Source organism: Neoarius graeffei, chromosome 4 (assembly GCF_027579695.1).
Source record: "Neoarius graeffei isolate fNeoGra1 chromosome 4, fNeoGra1.pri, whole genome shotgun sequence".
Classification (NCBI taxonomy): Eukaryota; Metazoa; Chordata; class Actinopteri; order Siluriformes; family Ariidae; genus Neoarius; species Neoarius graeffei.
Genome location: NC_083572.1, coordinates 80,326,453 through 80,346,931, shown reverse-complemented (window position 1 = coordinate 80,346,931; position 20,479 = coordinate 80,326,453).

Genomic DNA, 20,479 nt, shown 5'->3' with positions numbered 1-20,479 from the left:
CTGTTGACTGAGCAAAGCATGGTGTTTGCCTTGTGCCATTTCACGTAGCATCTAGCCGCAGTGCCACCTACACTTTCAGGGAATGTTTACATGCCGCTGAGCTATTTTCATGTATGTTAATTCTTAAGGACTTGTCTCTATATTGTGCGTGTTCACACACGGACTGGCCATTGGGAGTAGCGGGAGTTTTCCCGGTGGTTCAGTGTGGGCCGGCGGAGAAAAAAAAAAAAAACAGTTGCGCGCTGGCCTTTAATATGATAAGCAATGTTAACAGTTTCTTTAAGAAACTGTTAACATTGTTTATTACAGTTGCACGCTGGCCTTTAATATGATAAGCAATGTTAACAGTTTCTTAAAGAAACTGTTAACATTGCTTATCATATTAAAGGCCAGCGCGCAACTGTTTTTTTTTTTTTTTTCTCCGCCGGCCCACAAACTCCCGCTACTCCCAATGGCCAGTCCGTGTGTGTGCGTGTTTAATGTTGGTGTCTTAACAACACACAAGCTTACGTTGTAGTGTGTGTGTGTGTGTGTGAGAGAGAGAGAGAGAGATTTTATCCTTGGCTGGCTACGAGCCAGTGTGGACGTTACGCAGTAATCACTGGTAATACCAGCGCTGGCTCCATCCTCTGTGATCGGAAATGTTGAGTGAGGAGAACGTGAGCCTTGTGCAGGCGATAGGACCTATGCAAAGTACGCGCTTGCACAGTAAAGAGTTTAAGTAAAAGGTGTTTCAGGGTACAACGGGAAGGGTTGACAGGTAGCCTGTGAGGCCTGTACTATAAAAATGTGGCCCGGTGCCTCAGGTGTTGATGATCAGGGCTTTAAAAAAAGGTGTATAAATATCGTTTTAAAAATCGCGATATCGATATTTACTGAAAAAATCGTGATATTGATTTTTTCCAATATCGAGCAGCCCTACCACTATGCATGATGGGTACATCGCTTCATCCACTTCTCTTGCGCCCATCGCTCTGGAATAGAGTAAATCTGGACTTATCAAACCACATGACCTTTTTTCTTTGCTCCAGAGTCCGATCTTTATGGTCCCTAGCAAGTTGAAGCCTTTTCTTCTGATTAGTCTCACGAACAAGTGGTTTTCTTATGGCCACACAGCTGTTTAATCCCAATCCTGTGAGTTCTCATCACACTGTGATTGTGGAAATGCTCTTAGTTTCACTAATAAATATAGCCATGAGTTCTACTGTTGATTTTTAATGATTCGACTTCACCAAGCATTTAAGTGAACTCCGATCACAGTCAGTCAATATTTTTCTCTGTCCACATTTCTTCTGCAAAGTTAACAGTTCACCACTATCCTTCCAGGTTTAATAACGTGTCGGACAGTTCTTAACCCAGTTCCAGTAATTTCAGTAATCTCCTTAGTTGCTTTCTTTGCTTGATGTAGGCCAATAATTTGACCCTTCTGAAACACAGTAACATCTTTTCCACGACATACAGAAATGAGAAGCTACTCACTGCATCAGTTAAGGTTAAAAGAATTGTTGCCAGCTGAAACATCCATCCATTATCTTGTGCAGGATCGTGGGCAAGCTGGAGCCTATCCCAGCTGACTATGGGCGAGAGGCGGGGTACACCCTGGACAAGTCGCCAGGTCATCACAGGACTGACACACAGAGACAAACAACCATTCACACTCACACCTACGGTCAATTTAGAGTCACCAGTTAACCTAACCTGCATGTCTTTGGACTGTGGGGGAAACCGGAGCACGGGGAGAACATGCAAACTCCACACAGAAAGGCCCTCGTCGGCCACGGGGCTCGAACCCAGAACCTTCTTGATGTGAGGTGACAGTGCTAACCGCAACACTACCGTGCCACCAGCTGAAACATATTAATCACCATAGTAATTATGCAAATCAAACGATCTTCAGTATTTTCTTATTTAAATCCAAATGATGATGTAGTTTATAACATCTTGCTTGCTTGCCCTGCCTCAGTACAAAACTAAACAAGTGCACTAAAACTTCTTCACTGATTGACTATATCTGGTATAAGTTTTTTTTCTTCATGTTCGTATTTGAGTTGTTCCTTTAACATTGTCTAATATTGCATTTTGTAAATGTAAATATCACAAATTGCATGATCTCTAGGATGCAACAAAGTTATTCTAAGAAACAGATAAGAATTAATCTGTGTTAAGGCATGAAAATCATTATACTGCGAAAAAATACAATTTCCAGCTAATTTTTTACTTAAATCTTGACAAAGTGTTTGGGGATTTGGCCAACAGTGTATGAAGACTACATAATCACGCATGGCAGCTTTTAGTAGTACAAAGTTGAGAACGGTCATAATGTAAAATTCTATGTGAACTGAACCATCATTCCTTTCATAACATATAAACTGGCTTTCAAAATGTTTTTTTTATCTGTGTTCCTATCAGCATGATGCTTATATGAAACTCCCCTTTCTGAGGGTGAGTTTTCTCAACATTAAACCTGAATTTCCACATTCTTCTCTCACTTTGTTGAGCAAAGGACGAGCAGAAACTGGTCTCATATCTGTCTGCTGTGTGTTTTTATGTGTTTGTGTGCATGTGTGTGTGATTTCACAGATAAGACTTGGAAGCAGAAGTATGTACCGTTAATGTGTGTGTAAACAGCACACTGCAAAAAATGGCCTTTCAAAAATAAGAAATAAAAGATTAAAACAAAGCATATTTGCTTGAATCAGGTGAAAAAAATCTGCCAATGGAACTAGTCAAATTTGACTTGGTAAGATTTCTTAAAGTCTCCTCATCTCATCTCATTATCTGTAGCCGCTTTATCCTGTTCTACAGGGTCGCAGGCAAGCTGGAGCCTATCCCAGATGACTACGGGCGAAAGGCGGGGTACACCCTGGACAAGTCGCCAGGTCATCACAGGGCTGACACATAGACACAGACAACCATTCACACTCACATTCACACCTACGGTCAATTTAGAGTCACCAGTTAGCCTAACCTTCATGTCTTTGGACTGTGGGGGAAACCGGAGCACCCGGAGGAAACCCACGCAGACATGGGGAGAACATGCAAACTCCGCACAGAAAGGCCCTCGCCGGCCACGGGGCTCGAACCCGGACCTTCTTGCTGTGAGGCGACAGCGCTAACCACTACACCACCGTGCCGCCCCGATTTCTTAAAGTAAGATGAAAAATCTAACCTGTTTTTAGATGAAATAATTCCAAAATAAGATTGGGGAACTTATTATGTGAGATCTGATTAACTCAAAATAATCAAAATAGTTCTTATAACAAGATCATACTTCTTACATTTAGCCATTCAAGTCATTTTTATTTATTTCATTTTAAGGGTATTTCACTTAAATTCATGACAAAGTCTTAGCAGTAAAAACTGAATTTAAGATAAATATACTAATATTAGGATTGTTAAATTCTACAACTAAGCATTGCTAGCTTAAAAGATTCTCCTTTTGTGACCTGTAATTAGTAAAATACTCTAGATATGAGACCAGAGACTATCTTGAATCAAGTTGACGACATGTGTAGCATTGCAACAAGTTTATTTTTTTTTCCCATTTCAACATTCAAACATTAAAACATCTCTTAAGATTCCACTTCCCCAGGACCTCAGGCACCAAAAAAAATTATAATAAGAAAAAAAAGTCTACGCATTTTGACTTACAGTGCTTACACACGCCAAGGCAACAGTGCATTTTGGGGGCATTGACTATTCATGTGTACGAGGGGTTTACAAGATCAGGCACAAACAAACAAACAAACAAACAAACAAACAACACTGAACTTAACTCACAGCATTCCAAAAAGACCTCACTAAAACGCCCTCCACTCACTCATAGCCTTTTTGAAGGCACTTGTCTGGTCTAGAGTCTGTACAGCATCTAGAAGGAGCTCACTCTGAATGACTGACTGAGAAAACAGTCGCAGTAAACTTAGGATCTGTAAGGTGGAGTTGAATTGTAATGAAAGATTCAAAGATTTCAGTAAAGTTCATTTATTCCCAAAACAAGCATACTTTGTTTTTTTTTTCTTGAAACAAGATGAACCGCATTTGACAAATGTCCAAAATGTACTTACTTGTTTTAAAAAAACTTTTATTTTCAAAGGTGCTCCAAATAAGACTTTTTCAAGACATTTTGTCTATACAAGATTTTCAAGATGGACTGTCTAAAAACTAGCCTTTCTAGCTAAATGAGGTTTTGCTTGTTGGGCAATTATGTCTTATAATAAGGGTGGCTAGATGTTTTGACTTGAAAATAGACAAACTTCCTAAGATTTTTATTTTTTGCAGTGCACATGCAGATTTTGGACATTCTATTGTCGTGGAGATGTCAGTGTCCTTTTAGTCTAATGCTGTATTCATACTATATGCTGCAAATTACTGATGCTCGTATATTATATCAGTGCACATTTTCATGCAGTCATATGCAGATTTGAACAACGAGACTAAAAACCCTCTAAAAACTTGGGTTCTCAAAGATTCTGAGACACAGTAACAGTAGCCAAATTTATCACTACCCATGAACAAGCCTTTCTCAGGTGGCGAAGAGAACTTTCATCTCAGACTATTCTGGCTGTACGCTAATTATGTCTGCTTATTTCTCAGCATTCCAATGATGTAGCACAGAGTCTAAAAGGGGGAAGTGAAGGACACTGGAACCGGAGACACAGAGACAGCATGTTTACCGTTCCACAGTGGTCTCTATTCCAGGGCCTTCCACCGTGTGCTACATTCGGCAGGAGGCTTTACATAACCGACATTCCTGTTCAGAGCCACATGGACACTCACGCAAGCACACGTTTACGGCCAATAGCCAGGACTCAAGGTCAGAGCTAATATGACTCATTTGAGCAAATAAGCTGAGCAAACCTTAAAAATGCCTTTCTTAATACACATTGGATATAGCCATAACTGTATACCTTTTTGTAGAATTAAAAGATCACAGAAAGATTAGTCTCATATTGACAAATGTTGATATCATTATTTATTTATACAATATACATCAAAAGGAGTTTCACTATTCACAAACAATTATGTCCGAAATTACACCGTGCAAATTGTTATTTAAAGCTAATGTGCCATGATTTGTACAAACAAACACACGTTTGTAAATAACTCTGCATCCTTCTGTACAAATACAGTATCTGAATTTGCACATGGATCAAAAACTGTTTTTTAAAGTGTATGTAATGCCTCTAAACTCCACTTTTTCCCTTGTACAAAGCAACAAGCATTATGTTGATTGAGCATGTGTTTTCGAATCATAATCTTATTGATTTAGCCGATTTTCACGGAATCTGCCGAGACTCATCTGGAAGATCCCGAAGGGGTGCGTGACATCACGCATGTAACAATCCAGGTATCAATTTCGTTCATGTGCGCAGCAGTGGTTAGACCAGTCTTGATATAGACTCACGTTTTGGAGAGAATTCTGATCGGGATTGGGATTCTTATATGTCGGATGAAGGGGCAGATGATTATCAAGGATATTCCGAAGTAAATGGTTATCTTTTCCAGATCCCAAGACGAGAAACTTCCAATTCACTCAGTTCATGACAGTCTTCCTCTGTAGCGCACGTGATAATGGAGAGATAGATAGAGAGATGTACGGAACGCGGTGGTTACCTTTCATCATGTTTTTCTGAACAAAACTAAAAATCAAGTCTTGCAATATTGCAATCTGAGAGCATTTGACATGTTTCAGTTAATAATTAATGATGATGATCGTGCGCACGCATTTTTCTTCCTGTTAAAGTGCATCAGATATGATAAGACCGGATGTCACGAGCATGTAAATGTTGCTCATAATCTTGCATCTGGTGCACTGTGTGTGTGTGTGTGTGTGTGTGTGTGTGATAAGAGGGGAATCGACGAACTGTCCAAATGTCAGATCAAATGTCATTTATTAAATAAATGGGTTTCTTTTTTGCTCCAATAATTCCCATGTGGTCATTCTGGTGGTGATGAACACTCGATGAATCAGATTTATTATTAGTAGGCAACACAAAATCTGCCCACTTTGTTGGCACAAACCTCACCCACTGTCGCTTTAGATTAGTATCATTTCTTGGAAATTCATGAACCGAATGTCCTGCTGTATATGAATTTGAACATCCAAGCACAACGCAGCACTTTCCCATCATTATTTTTGTAAGATTCCAACAACATCCAATTTCAGCAAGTAAACAAGCATGGAATCATCTCATCTCTCATCTCATTATCTCTAGCTGCTTTATCCTGTTCTACAGGGTCGCAGGCAAGCTGGAGCCTATCCCAGCTGACTACGGGCGAAAGGTGGGGTACACCCTGGACAAGTCGCCAGGTCATCACAGGGCTGACACATAGACACAGACAACCATTCACACTCACATTCACACCTACGGTCAATTTAGTCACACCAGTTAACCTAACCTGCATGTCTTTGGACTGTGGGGGAAACCGGAGCATCCGGAGGAAACCCACGCGGACACGGGGAGAACATGCAAACTCCGCACAGAAAGGCCCTCGCCGGCCACGGGGCTCGAACCCAGACCTTCTTGCTGTGAGGCGACAGCGCTAACCACTACACCACAGCACGGAATCAGATGAACCGAAATGACGCAGATAACCGAGGTTCCATGCATGGCATCATGCGAGATTAGCCCTGAGGCAAAGCTGCCTTTTTCTGGGATCTGGAAGCCGCAATTTATTGATAGTTTTGTGCTTGATAATAAAATAACAAATAATTAATATTATTTTCCCCTCTGCTTTATTAATTCATTTTGGTTGTTACTAATGATGTATATTCATTTAAAGCATAACAAAAAGGCATTACATACACTTTAAGAAGACAAGAAGAAGCCTTTATTTGTCACATGCACACTCAAGCACAGTGAAATTCATCCTCTGCATTTAACCCATCTGAAGCAGTGAACATATAAGCTGGCTTTCAAAATGCTCACACACAAGTGAGCAATGAGCACACACACATAGCAGTGGGCAGCTATGCTACAGCACCCAGGGAGCAGTTGGACGTTAGGTGCCTTGCTCAAGGGCACTTCAGTCCAAGGCCGCCCCACGTTAACCTTTGGACTGTGGGGGAAACCGGAGCACCTGGAGGAAACCCACGCAGACATGGGAGAAGCATGCAAACTGCACACAGAAAGGCTCCTGTCGGCTGCTGGGCTCGAACCCAGAACCTTCGTGCTGTGAGCCAACAGTGCTAACCACTACACCACTGTGCCACCCAAACCAGTGAAACTGGTTTAAAAAAAGCAAAGAAATTGCCACAGAGGTGATAGTTTTAAAAAAAGTCACCTGAAAAATTGTTAGAACTGTAATGTGGCCCCTTCCTGTACAAATGTGCACATTTCATCTCATCTCATTATCTGTAGCCGCTTTATCCTGTTCTACAGGGTCGCAGGCAAGCTGGAGCCTATCCCAGCTGACTACGGGCGAAAGGCGGGGTACACCCTGGACAAGTCGCCAGGTCATCACAGGGCTGACACAGAGACACAGACAACCATTCACACTCACATTCACACCTACGGTCAATTTAGAGTCACCAGTTAACCTAACCTGCATGTCTTTGGACTGTGGGGGAAACCGGAGCACCCGGAGGAAACCCACGCGGACACGGGGAGAACATGCAAACTCCGCACAAAAAGGCCCTCGCCGGCCACGAACCCAGGACCTTCTTGCTCTGAGGCGACAGCGCTAACCACACCACCACCGTGCCGCCCCATGTGCACACTTTTCTCTGTTAATATACAGTATAATAAAGAAAAAGATGTTAAGAAGGGTGGAATGGTATATAATATTTAGGTATACTGATAACCTTTTTTTCAATAAGACAAACATCAAACCAGTTTGTGACGTTTCAGAATGTGACATGCAGGCATTTGATGCCTAAAATATTTTGTTTAATCAGGTCTTCTTCCTTATACTTTTTTCAGTGCACACTTGCTCCAGATACTTGCTGAACGTTCGTCCCTCAAGCACAAGATAATGGCTTCATAAAACGCAAGCAAGTTTACAAAAGTTGAAATTGTGGCTAGGCCGTGAGAGCTAACAAGCGAGGAATCTTTGACATATGAGACTAACCTATCAAATTGCAATGGGTAACATACAGTGACCACAATATGAAGACTGACCAATTTAGAATGGAAGAATTTGAAAATACGTTGCCAGTCAAAAGTTTGTACACCCCTACTCATTCAGAGGCTTTTCTGTACTTTGACTATTTTCTACATTGTAGAACAATACTGAAGACATCAAAACTATGAAATAATATATGGAACATATATGGAATTATGTGGTAAACAAAAAGTGTTAAAAATTATGTTTCATATTTAAGATTCTTCAGCGTAGCCACTGTTTACTTTAATGGCGCTTTGCACACTATTGGCATTATCTTAACCAGCTTCATGGAATGCTTTTCAATTAACAGGTGCCTCATCAGACATTAATTAGTGCAGTTTCTTGCCTTGTTAATGTATGAGATCAAACAGTAAATAATAAATATACAGTAAATAGCCCTATTCCACAACTGCAGTAATCCATATTATGTCAAGAACCGCTCAACTAAGTAAAGAGAAATGACATCCATCATTACTTTAAGTCATGAAGTGTCTTAATTAATAAAAACAAGATCAACTGTGAGCTACTGGTCATTTACGTATCCCCCCCACTCTCGCTTATATCAGAATGCAAGCAATTGAAGGAATAGGACACTTATGAATGTTAACTTCAACAAATAATTAACCCTGAAACAAGTAAGCAAAGAGCAGTGTCTCTCCCCAGGGATTTCAAATAGCATCCTGGTAAACTGTCATTTTGAAATGGCATTTTGCTTCTTGAAATAGCGTCAAAATCCACCCTATATGTTTCATAAATACATTCAGTCAGTAAACAAGAAGTTGATGTGCGACAGACCTGAAAAAGGTATACACGGTATAGAACCCCAAGCTGAAGCTTGGTGCCAAATATCAAGCAGTTGTGATTTGTAGTTGCTGAGAAAAATGTGATGAAAAGTTTATAAATGCACGCTATATGTTTCGTAAATACATTCAGTCGGTAAACAGGAAGTCGATGTGTGACAGACCTGAAAACTGTACACATGGTATAGAACCCCAAGCTGAAGTTTGGTACCAAGTGGCTATGATTTGTGGTTGCTCAGAAAAAGGGCGTTTCAGATGGACAGAGGTAAAAAAAAAAAAAAAAAACAGTATCCCCCCCTTGGTGCGGGGGTATAATAATAAAGAAAAACCATTGAATTAGAAGATGTGTCCAAACTTTTGACTGGTACTGTATTAAAAAAAATGCTTAAAGGTTTTTGTTTGTTTGTTTTCACAGAAAGTAGGGCAGTGTTCAACACAAAAATAACATGTTCAAGACAAAAAAAAAAAAACGAGGATAAAAGTTGGAGAAAGTTGGAGAAAGGCGGTGCCTATAAAGCCCCAGCATTATCAGCCTCTCTGTATCACGTTGTTTCCCCCTCGTGAAGCATGTGTGACCCTCACAGCTACAGAGCTCGGCCTGAGAAAACACTGTGGGCCAACTGAGCAAACATCGTATGGATGTCCATGGGACTGCTCCTGCTGACCCTTCATTAGTCCAAAATCACTTGAGCCAGGGATGAGAAAGAGGGGAGAAATGAGGGGTGTGTGACAGGAAAAAAAATATACAAACACATATGTGCATACACATACACACATTCTGAGGTAAGAGGTCAGGAAAGTTCTACATGTTCGAATGATGAGGGTGGACCTGTGACATCTTTTGTGCTCTGTGTGTGAGAGAAAGAGAGAGAGAAGGGGTAGGGTGGGGGGGCACTGGTGTTGTGGGAGTATTAGAGGAAGGAGCAAGGAAAAGTGACTCTGACCCACTGATAGCCCTCGTCAGGCGGCCGATGGAGCGGCTGATGTCATGCACAGGCCTGGAACTTTCTCAGGCAGCGCATCAGCAGGCGGCAGATATGACTTGCTCTCAGTACCTCTGCCATCTGTCCATCACACAGAGGACATATCAGTAATGAGAAGGCCGTGGGAAAGGGCCCAAGCCTGTTAAAAACACACCTCTGCTTCTCCCGTTTTCAATCCAACACAACCAAACAAGAAACACATCATGCTTGGCTGGAACTACAGATTTATAGCCTTCCTTGAGCACATTGTGTGCATGATTGTGTAACTTTTAGAACAGCTTGGAAAGTGTGCATACATATAAATATGTCCACCGTCCATCTGTTTGAACAATATAAAGATCAAAGTTAACAGCTGTCCAATTGACCATTAACTCAGTAGGAGTTTGCAGCCTTTATGTGAGCACACATTAGCATTTTCACGACTATTGTAAGCTATCCTGCTGGGGATCTGCATTCCTCACATTCCTCTGGCTCACCCTACAGACTCTCAGAAGCAATGTGCTACGACTTCCTGCTCACAAATGGATCGGAGTGTGTGTGTGTCCTTTCTGTGCAGACACTATTTTGTCTATTAAAGGAATATTGCAGCACTTTTTCATCCTAAGCTCTTTCCGTTATATCTGTAGCATACAGTGGATTGTTACTGAAAATAATTTTGTTAAATTTCCATGTACTTCTGGGGGAAAAAAAAACAAGAGAAAAACAGTTTACTCAAAAATCAGTCTAAGGTCAGTTATCGGCACGGACCCTGCTGATAGTGCTGTAATTTCTACCTCTGTTTTTTTTCCCCCTCCCCAGTGTTTCAATTTGAATACAAATACTGTACATACATACAGATATGAAAACAATGTTGTATTTGGAGCACAGGTACAGAGACAGACAGTGGTATTCTCTTCAACCCTATTAAGCACATATTTCAAATGTTTATTTACAGAATGCAACAACTGCCCCTTGTTAGCCTTCCATTATAAAAGTTTAAAGTTTTCTGGGATTGTTTTTGGAAAATGATGATCATTCTTATTCTATCCACATTCACTGGATATGAGCAATTGCGCGTTCTGGTTGGTTACTCTACTACTAGGATATGAGCTCATATACCGTGAGTAGAGAAAAACAAAATGGTGGGCCATGTTGCTGAACCAACTGAGGACAAAATAAAAACTCTACTTGAAAACAGAACCCAAAAATTGTAATCACGTATTTAACAGAAACAGCAAAAAGAATGTAGGGGTTTTTTTGTTTTGTTTTTTTGTCCCCCCCCCCCCAAAAAAAAAAAATCTCGTGTTCCACATTCCATTTCAGTCAGTGGTGGTAACGCATTTTTAAGCTGGTTTGCCAACTGCCAAAAAACCCTAAAAAAGAAGAAGAAAACCCAAAATACAAAAAAAGCAATAAAATATGGAATAAAAGTATTTGATGGTAAGAATGTATCTTTTTTATTTTTCAAGAATTATTCTTATTATTGGGGGTGGCACGGTGGTGTAGTGGTTAGCGCTGTCGCCTCACAGCAAGAAGGTCCGGGTTCGAGCCCCGTGGCTGGCGAGGGCCCTTCTGTGTGGAGTTTGCATGTTCTCCCCGTGTCCGCGTGGGTTTCCTCCGGGTGCTCCGGTTTCCCCCCACAGTCCAAAGACATGCAGGTTAGGTTAACTGGTGACTCTAAATTGACTGTAGGTGTGAATGTGAGTGTGAATGGTTGTCTGTGTCTATGTGTCAGCCCTGTGATGACCTGGCGACTTGTCCAGGGTGTACCCCGCCTTTCGCCCGTAGTCAGCTGGGATAGGCTCCAGCTTGCCTGCGACCCTGTAGAACAGAATAAAGCGGCTACAGATAATGAGATGAAATTATTACAAACCCGATTCCAAAAAAGTTGGGACAAAGTACAAATTGTAAATAAAAACGGAATGCAATAATTTACAAATCTCAAAAACTGATATTGTATTCACAATAGAACATAGACAACATATCAAATATCGAAAGTGAGACATTTTGAAATTTCATGCCAAATATTGGCTCATTTGAAATTTTATGACAGCAACACATCTCAAAAAAGTTGGGACAGGGGCAATAAGAGGCTGGAAAAGTTAAAGGTACCATAAAGGAACAGCTGGAGGACCAAATTGTAACTCGTTAGGTCAATTGGCAATAGGTCATTAACATGACTGGGTATAAAAAGAGCATCTTGGAGTGGCAGCGGCTCTCAGAAGAAAAGATGGGAAGAGGATCACCAATCCCCCTAATTCTGCGCCAGCAAATAGTGGAGCAATATCAGAAAGGAGTTTGACAGTGTAAAATTGCAAAGAGTTTGAACATATCATCATCTACAGTGCATAATATCATCAAAAGATTCAGAGAATCTGGAAGAATCTCTGTGCGTAAGGGTCAAGGCCGGAAAACCATACTGGGTGCCCGTGATCTTCGGGCCCTTAGACGGCACTGCATCACATACAGGCATGCTTCTGTATTGGAAATCACAAAATGGGCTCAGGAATATTTCCAGAGAACATTATCTGTGAACACAATTCATCGTGCCATCCGCCGTTGCCAGCTAAAACTCTATAGTTCAAAGAAGCCGCCGTATCTAAACATGATCCAGAAGCGCAGACGTCTTCTCTGGGCCAAGGCTCATTTAAAATGGACTGTGGCAAAGTGGAAAACTGTTCTGTGGTCAGACGAATCAAAATTTGAAGTTCTTTATGGAAATCAGGGACGCCGTGTCATTCAGACTAAAGAGGAGAAGGACGACCCAAGTTGTTATCGGTGCTCAGTTCAGAAGCCTGCATCTCTGATGGTATGGGGTTGCATTAGTGCTTGTGGCATGGGCAGCTTACACATCTGGAAAGACACCATCAATGCTGAAAGGTATATCCAGGTTCTAGAGCAACATATGCTCCCATCCAGATGACGTCTCTTTCAGGGAAGACCTTGCATTTTCCAACATGACAATGCCAAACCACATACTGCATCAATTACAGCATCATGGCTGCGTAGAAGAAGGGTCCGGGTACTGAACTGGCCAGCCTGCAGTCCAGATCTTTCACCCACAGAAAACATTTGGCGCATCATAACATGGAAGATACGACAAAAAAGACCTAAGACAGTTGAGCAACTAGAATCCTACATTAGACAAGAATGGGTTAACATTCCTATCCCTAAACTTGAGCAACTTGTCTCCTCAGTCCCCAGACGTTTACAGACTGTTGTAAAGAGAAAAGGGGATGTCTCACAGTGGTAAACATGGCCTTGTCCCAACTTTGAGATGTGTTGTTGTCATGAAATTTAAAATCACCTAATTTTTCTCTTTAAATGGTACATTTTCTCAGTTTAAACATTTGATATGTCATCTATGTTCTATTCTGAATAAAATATGGAATTTTGAAACTTCCACATCATTGCATTCCGTTTTTATTTACAATTTATCCCAACTTTTTTGGAATCGGGGTTGTATTATTATTATTATTATTATTATAGTATTTCACACAAATTGCTACTGTCATTTCGTCAGGAAATTATTTTGTGGGACATTTTGTATAAAGTTTTTATTTATCGAATTTGCAAAAAATAGAAATTAAAAAAATGCTCTGTTTCTCAAAATCCAGTGAATGTGGATTTAACAGTTATTCCACTCAATCTCGTCGTACATGGCTTATAACCGACTCGGCCATCAGCTCAAGTACGACTTGATTTCATGGAATAACTGTTAAATATACCACAGATGTGGTGGATAGCGTTTTGGTTGAAAAGCACTCTAATTAAAGGAATATCTCTCTTTTCTCTGAGCACAAACACTGAGCCATTAAAGTATTCATTCAGGTATGAAAACATCTGGCATTTGTTAATGTGAAGTACGTTCTTAAACTATATAATTTATGGCATTTGGATTTATAGTCCTGTGCAAAAGTCTGAGGCAACCTATTTTTTTCATACAAACTTTGTTATAGATTTCTATTTTATGACTTCTACATTATCAAGTCAGGACAAAAACATTTTAGAGTCCAAATGTTCCAGAAAAAAAGTTTGTATCTGAGCAGCATATTACATAAGAGACCACGTTTCAGATTTAAAAAAAAAAAAGAGGACATATTAAAGGCTACTGGGTTTTGGTGCAAAATTAAGAAGCGAGTGTGACAGTCAAAGTGTCCAGAAGAACTGCGGCTGGTTCTGTAAGATGCTCAGTAAAACCTACAGCTCATTTCCTTATCAAACTGCACTCGTTGTACCTGAGACCACTTTTTTTTTTTTTAAACCAAAGGGTCGTCTCACACCAAATATTGACTTTGTTTCATCTATTATGGCTTACTGCTGTTTATATATTTTTATTATTATTATTATTTATTATTATTTTTTTAATGCTGAAACATTTCATTTCATTATTTTTAAGCCATTTTTGGTCTACAGCATTTCTTTCCAAGACTTTTGCGCAGGACTGTATATACGAACATTATAAATTTTTTCCTATGACCCATGTAATCATTTTATAGCTTGAAAACAATATTCTGATTTTTTTTTTCTCAGAAGACATGCCTGGGAAAGTGAGTGAGTGCCCTAAATAGCCAGTCTGAGTGTGATCAGAGAAGCCATGCTGATTTATGGCAGAGTTCCTCACTGGAGTTTCCCCTGAAGGTGACTAGACTCTGCTCTCTCATCTTCTTGCCGAATCACCACTTTATGACGGGTATCATGAAGGCTTTACTGTGCTATTAGGCCAGAGTGGACATGAGCGTAAAACACCCAGAGAATCACTGGTATGCTTTTGTTACAATACATTGCTAAAGAGGAACGTAAATTTAGGGCTAAAAGTCAATGAGGTAAAAGATGTGACAGTTTCAAGAAAGAAACAAACATAGACATACGGCTTAAAGGTACAAAGTCAAAAAGCTTGAAACAGCCTACGACAAGCACAAGCTCCCCATCCATGACGATGATTATGCACTGTTTTTTTTTTTCTGAAAGGATCCAGAAAGCTCAAAATTATTAGCATTTGCGTCAATCCAAGCAGAAATGTAAACAGACAACGGTTGTCATCATCAGGCCTCTCTGAACATACAGAATTAGATTAAATGTGTGCACTGTGTGTACATTGCTCATATTTTACCCTTGCCAGCCTGGCACACCCTTGTACAGTGCTTTTCACATTCCAGTACACAATCAAACTTCCTTTCCATAATTATTCTGGAGCGCAAACAAGTATGCGGCACAGGATCACAAACCCTTTTGAGAGGAATGTACACGAGGTATTACCTGATTAAGATAAGGCCGAGGTCATGCGGCATTAAACAGTTGCATAAGTTAACTCTGAATTATAGGCACGACAGGCTGAACTACAGGCAACGACATCTGCGTTACAATGACTTGCACTGAACTTCATACAGTATGTGAAAGCCTGCCACTTATACAACATATCCAAGGAACTGGTATGGCTGCAAAGCTGTTCACCATTAAACAGGAATCTGTGGCGCAAGGATTTAGGAATGATGACTATTTCCTCTTTCCCTTCCAAAAGACACGTCCCTGCATCTCAAATGCTCAGTGATTTCTGGACGTTAAATTTTGCTATGTATTTCTGACAGATGTGTGCAAAGAAAAACGAGGACACGGTGGACTCTATTGAGGAATGTACTGGTAGTTAAATCAGTTATCAAGTCGCTTGAATATGAATAGCACCCTGTAGCTCGGACCTGTGCAGCTGGTATTGATTAGCAAATGAGCACATTCAAATGGTTAACTGTTCCTTTAGTCTTAGCTCAAAACAATGCAAACCAAAGGGGGCAACATTCCTCTTTGCGCATTAAGGCCCTGTCCACACGGCAACGGATTCAGGTGACTCCGATACAATTGCTTATCGTTTAGGCCTGGTGTCCACATGGCACCGGCGTTTTGGGTGCCCAAAACGCAATCTTTTTGAGAACGGGTTCCAGAGTGGAAAGATCTGGCAACGTTGCCGTTGTGAAGTCGTCTGGATGAGTAGAACGGATTTGTTTACGATGACATCACAACCACATGACTGTGAGTGCTTCACGCCGGGTAGGAGTGTAACGAACTCGATGCGAGTTGTCAACAAATCCTATAACTTGGTTAATGAAACGCGCTTACAAAATATTTTCACTGTGAATATTTATTGTGTAATGGTGCAAAGTGTGAGAGAGAGAGAGAGAGAGAGAGAGAGAGAGAGACTCTGCCCTTAGGGCAGAGTCAATCCCGCCAGCAAAAATAGAGAAAAAAAGGAGCGATCTCACCTCTTCAGATGTTGGTTTAAGTCCTACAATACATTCCTCAAAAAGGGTGTAGAAGAGCAAATTAATCCATCAACGTGTAGCATTCAATTTATTCCGGACCATTAAAGACGCCGCCTTCCGCGTAGAATCATACGTCATCCTCGCCGCCATATTGGATAGGTCAAAGCGGAGAATAAAGATTAGCTGCGTTTAACTGTACCAACAGGTTTGCCGTCCAAACGAGATCACATGGGATTACCTTTCGCAGGTGAGACTGGAAAAATACTTTTCATTGTATTTGGTCATTATAATGTAATTTTACGAACAGATTTTCCTGACTTTGTGGCTAATATGAAGTCTCGCGCATAATAGTTTATGCGCATGCGTCCTTACTTCTTCTATTGTTCTGGTGTCTCCGAAGGGACTGTCTTACAGTGCCCCTAGAGGTGTGGCATGTGTATTGCATCGTTTTCAGCAAGCGTTGCGTTGCCATATAGACCTGATATTTTACTGATCGTTGCCCATTTGGACGCGATATTTTTTTAAATAACATCTCGTTGCCGTTGTCGTGTGGATGTAGCCTAAGTCGAATCACTTCAAACCCTCGCACATCACTCATCCACTTTATATTTAGCATGCATGTTTTTTTACTTGTTAGCATTACAGTTAGAATAGTAGCCTACAGCACAAAAACACAGGTCATTAATGTTAAACAGGTGGCATAAGATTTAGTGAGTTAGATATAACCCAAGGACATAGTGGTCTCATGCTAGCAAGGTTAGCATGCAAGACTTCACAAGGCATTCCAGTGTAATTAAGGACAGTTTCCAAATGGTCGCCTTAATTAGTGGTCAAAGGGAGAGACACACAATACACTTTTACATAACAGAGGCTGTTGCCAAGCATTACTAAGGGTTTGCACTTGAATCCGAATACCACAGGATATTTCTAAAGATGACCTGAGGGGAGAAATATAAAGTGCCTTGCAAAAGTATTCATCCCCTTTGGTGTTTGTCCGGTTTTGTCTCATTACAAGATGGAATTAAAATGGATTTTTGGAGGGTTAACACCATTTGATTTACACAACATGCCTACCACTTTAAAGGTGCACATTGTTTTTTTTTTTTATTGTGACACAAACAATAATTAAGATGAAAAAACAGAAATCTGGAGTGTGCATAGGTATTCACCCCCTTTCATATGAAACCCCTAAATAAGAGCTGCTCCAACCAATTCACTTCATAAGTCACATAATTAGTTGATTAAGATCCACCTGTGTGCAATCAAAATGTCACATGATCTGTCACATGACGTCTGTATAAATCAACCTGTTCTGGAAGGACCCTGACTCTGCAACACTACTAAGCAAGCAACATGAAAACCAAGGAGCCTCCAAACAGGTCAGAGACAAAAGAAGTATAGATCAGGGTTGGGTTATAACAAAATATCTCAAACTTTGAATATCCCACATAGCGCCATTAAATCCATTACAGCAAAATGGAAATAATATGTCATCACTACATGCTACTGGACGCCAGGCCTAAACGATAAACAATTGTATCAGATTCATCTGAATCCGTTGCCGTGTGGACAGGGCGCGTCCACACGGCAACGGATTCAGGTGAATCCGATACAATTGTTTATCGTTTAGGCCTGGCGTCCACACGGCACCGGCGTTTTGGGTGCCCCAAAATGCAATCTTTTGAGAACGGGTCCCAGAGTGGAAAGATCTGGCAACGTTGCCGTTGCGAAGTCGTCTGGATGAGTAGAACGGATTTGTTTACAATGACATCACAACCACATGACTGTCAGTGCTTCACGCCGGGTAGAAGTGTAACGAACTCGATGCGAGTTGTCAACAAATCCTATAACTTGGTTCATGAAACGCGCTTACAAAATATTTTCACTGTGAATATTTATTGTGTAATGGTGCAAAGTGAGAGAGAGAGAGAGAGAGAGAGAGAATAGCCCTTAGGGCAGAGTCAATCCCGCCAGCAAAAATAGGGAAAAAAAAGGAGCGATCTCACCTCTTCAGATGTTGGTTTAAGTCCTACAATACATTCCTCAAAAAGGGCGTAGAAGAACAAATTAATCCATCAACGTGTAGCATTCAATTTATTCCGGACCATTAAAGACGCCGCCTTCCGCGTAGAATCATACGTCATCCTCGCCGCCATATTGGATGGGTCAAAGCGGAGAATAAAGATGCCTCATTCATGTGCTGCGTTTAACTGTACCAACAGGTTTACCGTCCAAACGAGATCACATGGGATTACCTTTCACAGATCCCATCTCATTCTCATTATCTCTAGCCGCTTTATCCTTCTACAGGGTCGCAGGCAAGCTGGAGCCTATCCCAGCTGACTACGGGCGAAAGGCGGGGTACACCCTGGACAAGTCGCCAGGTCATCACAGGGCTGACACATAGACACAGACAACCATTCACACCTACGGTCAATTTAGAGTCACCAGTTAACCTAACCTGCATGTCTTTGGACTGTGGGGGAAACCGGAGCACCCGGAGGAAACCCACGCGGACACGGGGAGAACATGCAAACTCCACACAGAAAGGCCCTCGCCGGCCCCGGGGCTCGAACCCAGGACCTTCTTGCTGTGAGGCGACAGCGCTAACCACTACACCACCGTGCCGCCCCCTTTCACAGATGAGACCGGAAAAATACTTTTCATTGTATTTGGTCATTATAATGTAATTTTATGAACAGATTTTTCTGACTTTGTGGCTAATATGAAGTCTCGCGCATAATAGTTTATGCGCATGCGTCCTTACTTCTTCTATTGTTCTGGTGTCTCTGAAGGGACCGTCTTACAGCGCCCCTAGAGGTGTGGCATGTGTATTGCATCGTTTTCAGCAAGCGTTGCGTTGCCATATGGACCTGATATTTTACTGATCGTTGCCCATGTGGACGCGATATTTTTTTAAATAACATCTCGTTGCCGTTGTCGTGTGGATGTAGCCTTAGTTTCTCGGTCGTTAGCCTGTGCTATTTGCTCTCGATAGCACTGGCTTGACTGCTTTATTAGTATTTACTAACACTACTGATGAATGCAACACTGGCTGGAAGGTGACTTCACTGCTGTGCTGACGGCGCCGACTTGCAGTTAAGCTCACGCTGGCCTTCGAGAAGGCTGAGGGCGATACATTTTTGATCCCTCCCACTATAAATCAAAATCTGATTGGTTAATTCATCTGTCATTTCCTACATAAACATACACTACCATGGCTTTCTGTCCTGGCAATGAAGTCCTAACCAATGAGTGAGCAGCTCTAAACCCTTCTCTGCCTCGACACAACAAACAAACAAAAAATCTCATTGGATAACTCAATTTTAATTTTTTCAGGACAGTAACCCTTTCATTTCTAAAGCAAATATGATGGAAAATGAGGCTAAATTAAAATTAGAAGAGAGTAATTATAATGAAATTATGAACGCATGAAAGCAATTAAAGAATGAAAGAAATTAAATATAATATAATAATAATAAATAATATAATAAATATAATATTTGAAATGCTGATATGTTTGGGCCTTCTCCCTGACGGTTCCCCTCTGATTAATAGTAATTTATTCATTCAGTGTGTGTGGAAATTCATTTCTGTGCATTTTTCGTCATGAGTCAGTAAAAGTTATCCAACCATTATCTCTATACCACTTACCTGTCACGGTCACGGGGAAGCTGGAGCCAATCCCATCTGAATTTAGGTGAGAGCGGAGAGGCAGAGTAGTAAATATTATTTAGATGATTAGAAATACACGCTACTATTGTGTCCTTCCAAACCAGGCCAACAAAACCGGTGTGGTGTGTGTATCGTTTGAAAACGCTTTTATGAATGTGTTGCCGTCATCGCTCCAATGGGAATTTCACTGCACTGTTCAGTCATGAACAGAAAACACATGCTGTCTTACATGGCTATAAACTTGTTGTTGGACTTAAAATAATCCAACTGTGAAAATGACCAAAATGCGCATCTGTAGCTTCTCCCGTCAGGAAAAGTGCAATAGGAGTCCTTTCTTTGATTGATTGATTCATCAGTGATTACATCAGGGTGTCCAGTAGCCACTGACATAAAAGGCATTTGACCTGAGGGATGTCATGAGAACAGGAACAAATGCTGCTGGAGTTGAAACACAACAGTAGCACTAGATGGCACTGTGCAAGTCTACGTGGTCACTGAGGAAACCCACAACACATGTGTGGTAGTTTTAGAAATTTTCTCCAGGCTCAGAGATACACATCTGTGCCATCTTTTTCACATTACGAACAGGCGCCAATGTAATCTTCTCATTTCTTGCTCTTTCCTTCACACTGCATATGCCATTCCATGGCCTGCTTCCCAAAACTACTGCAATCTTTTCCAG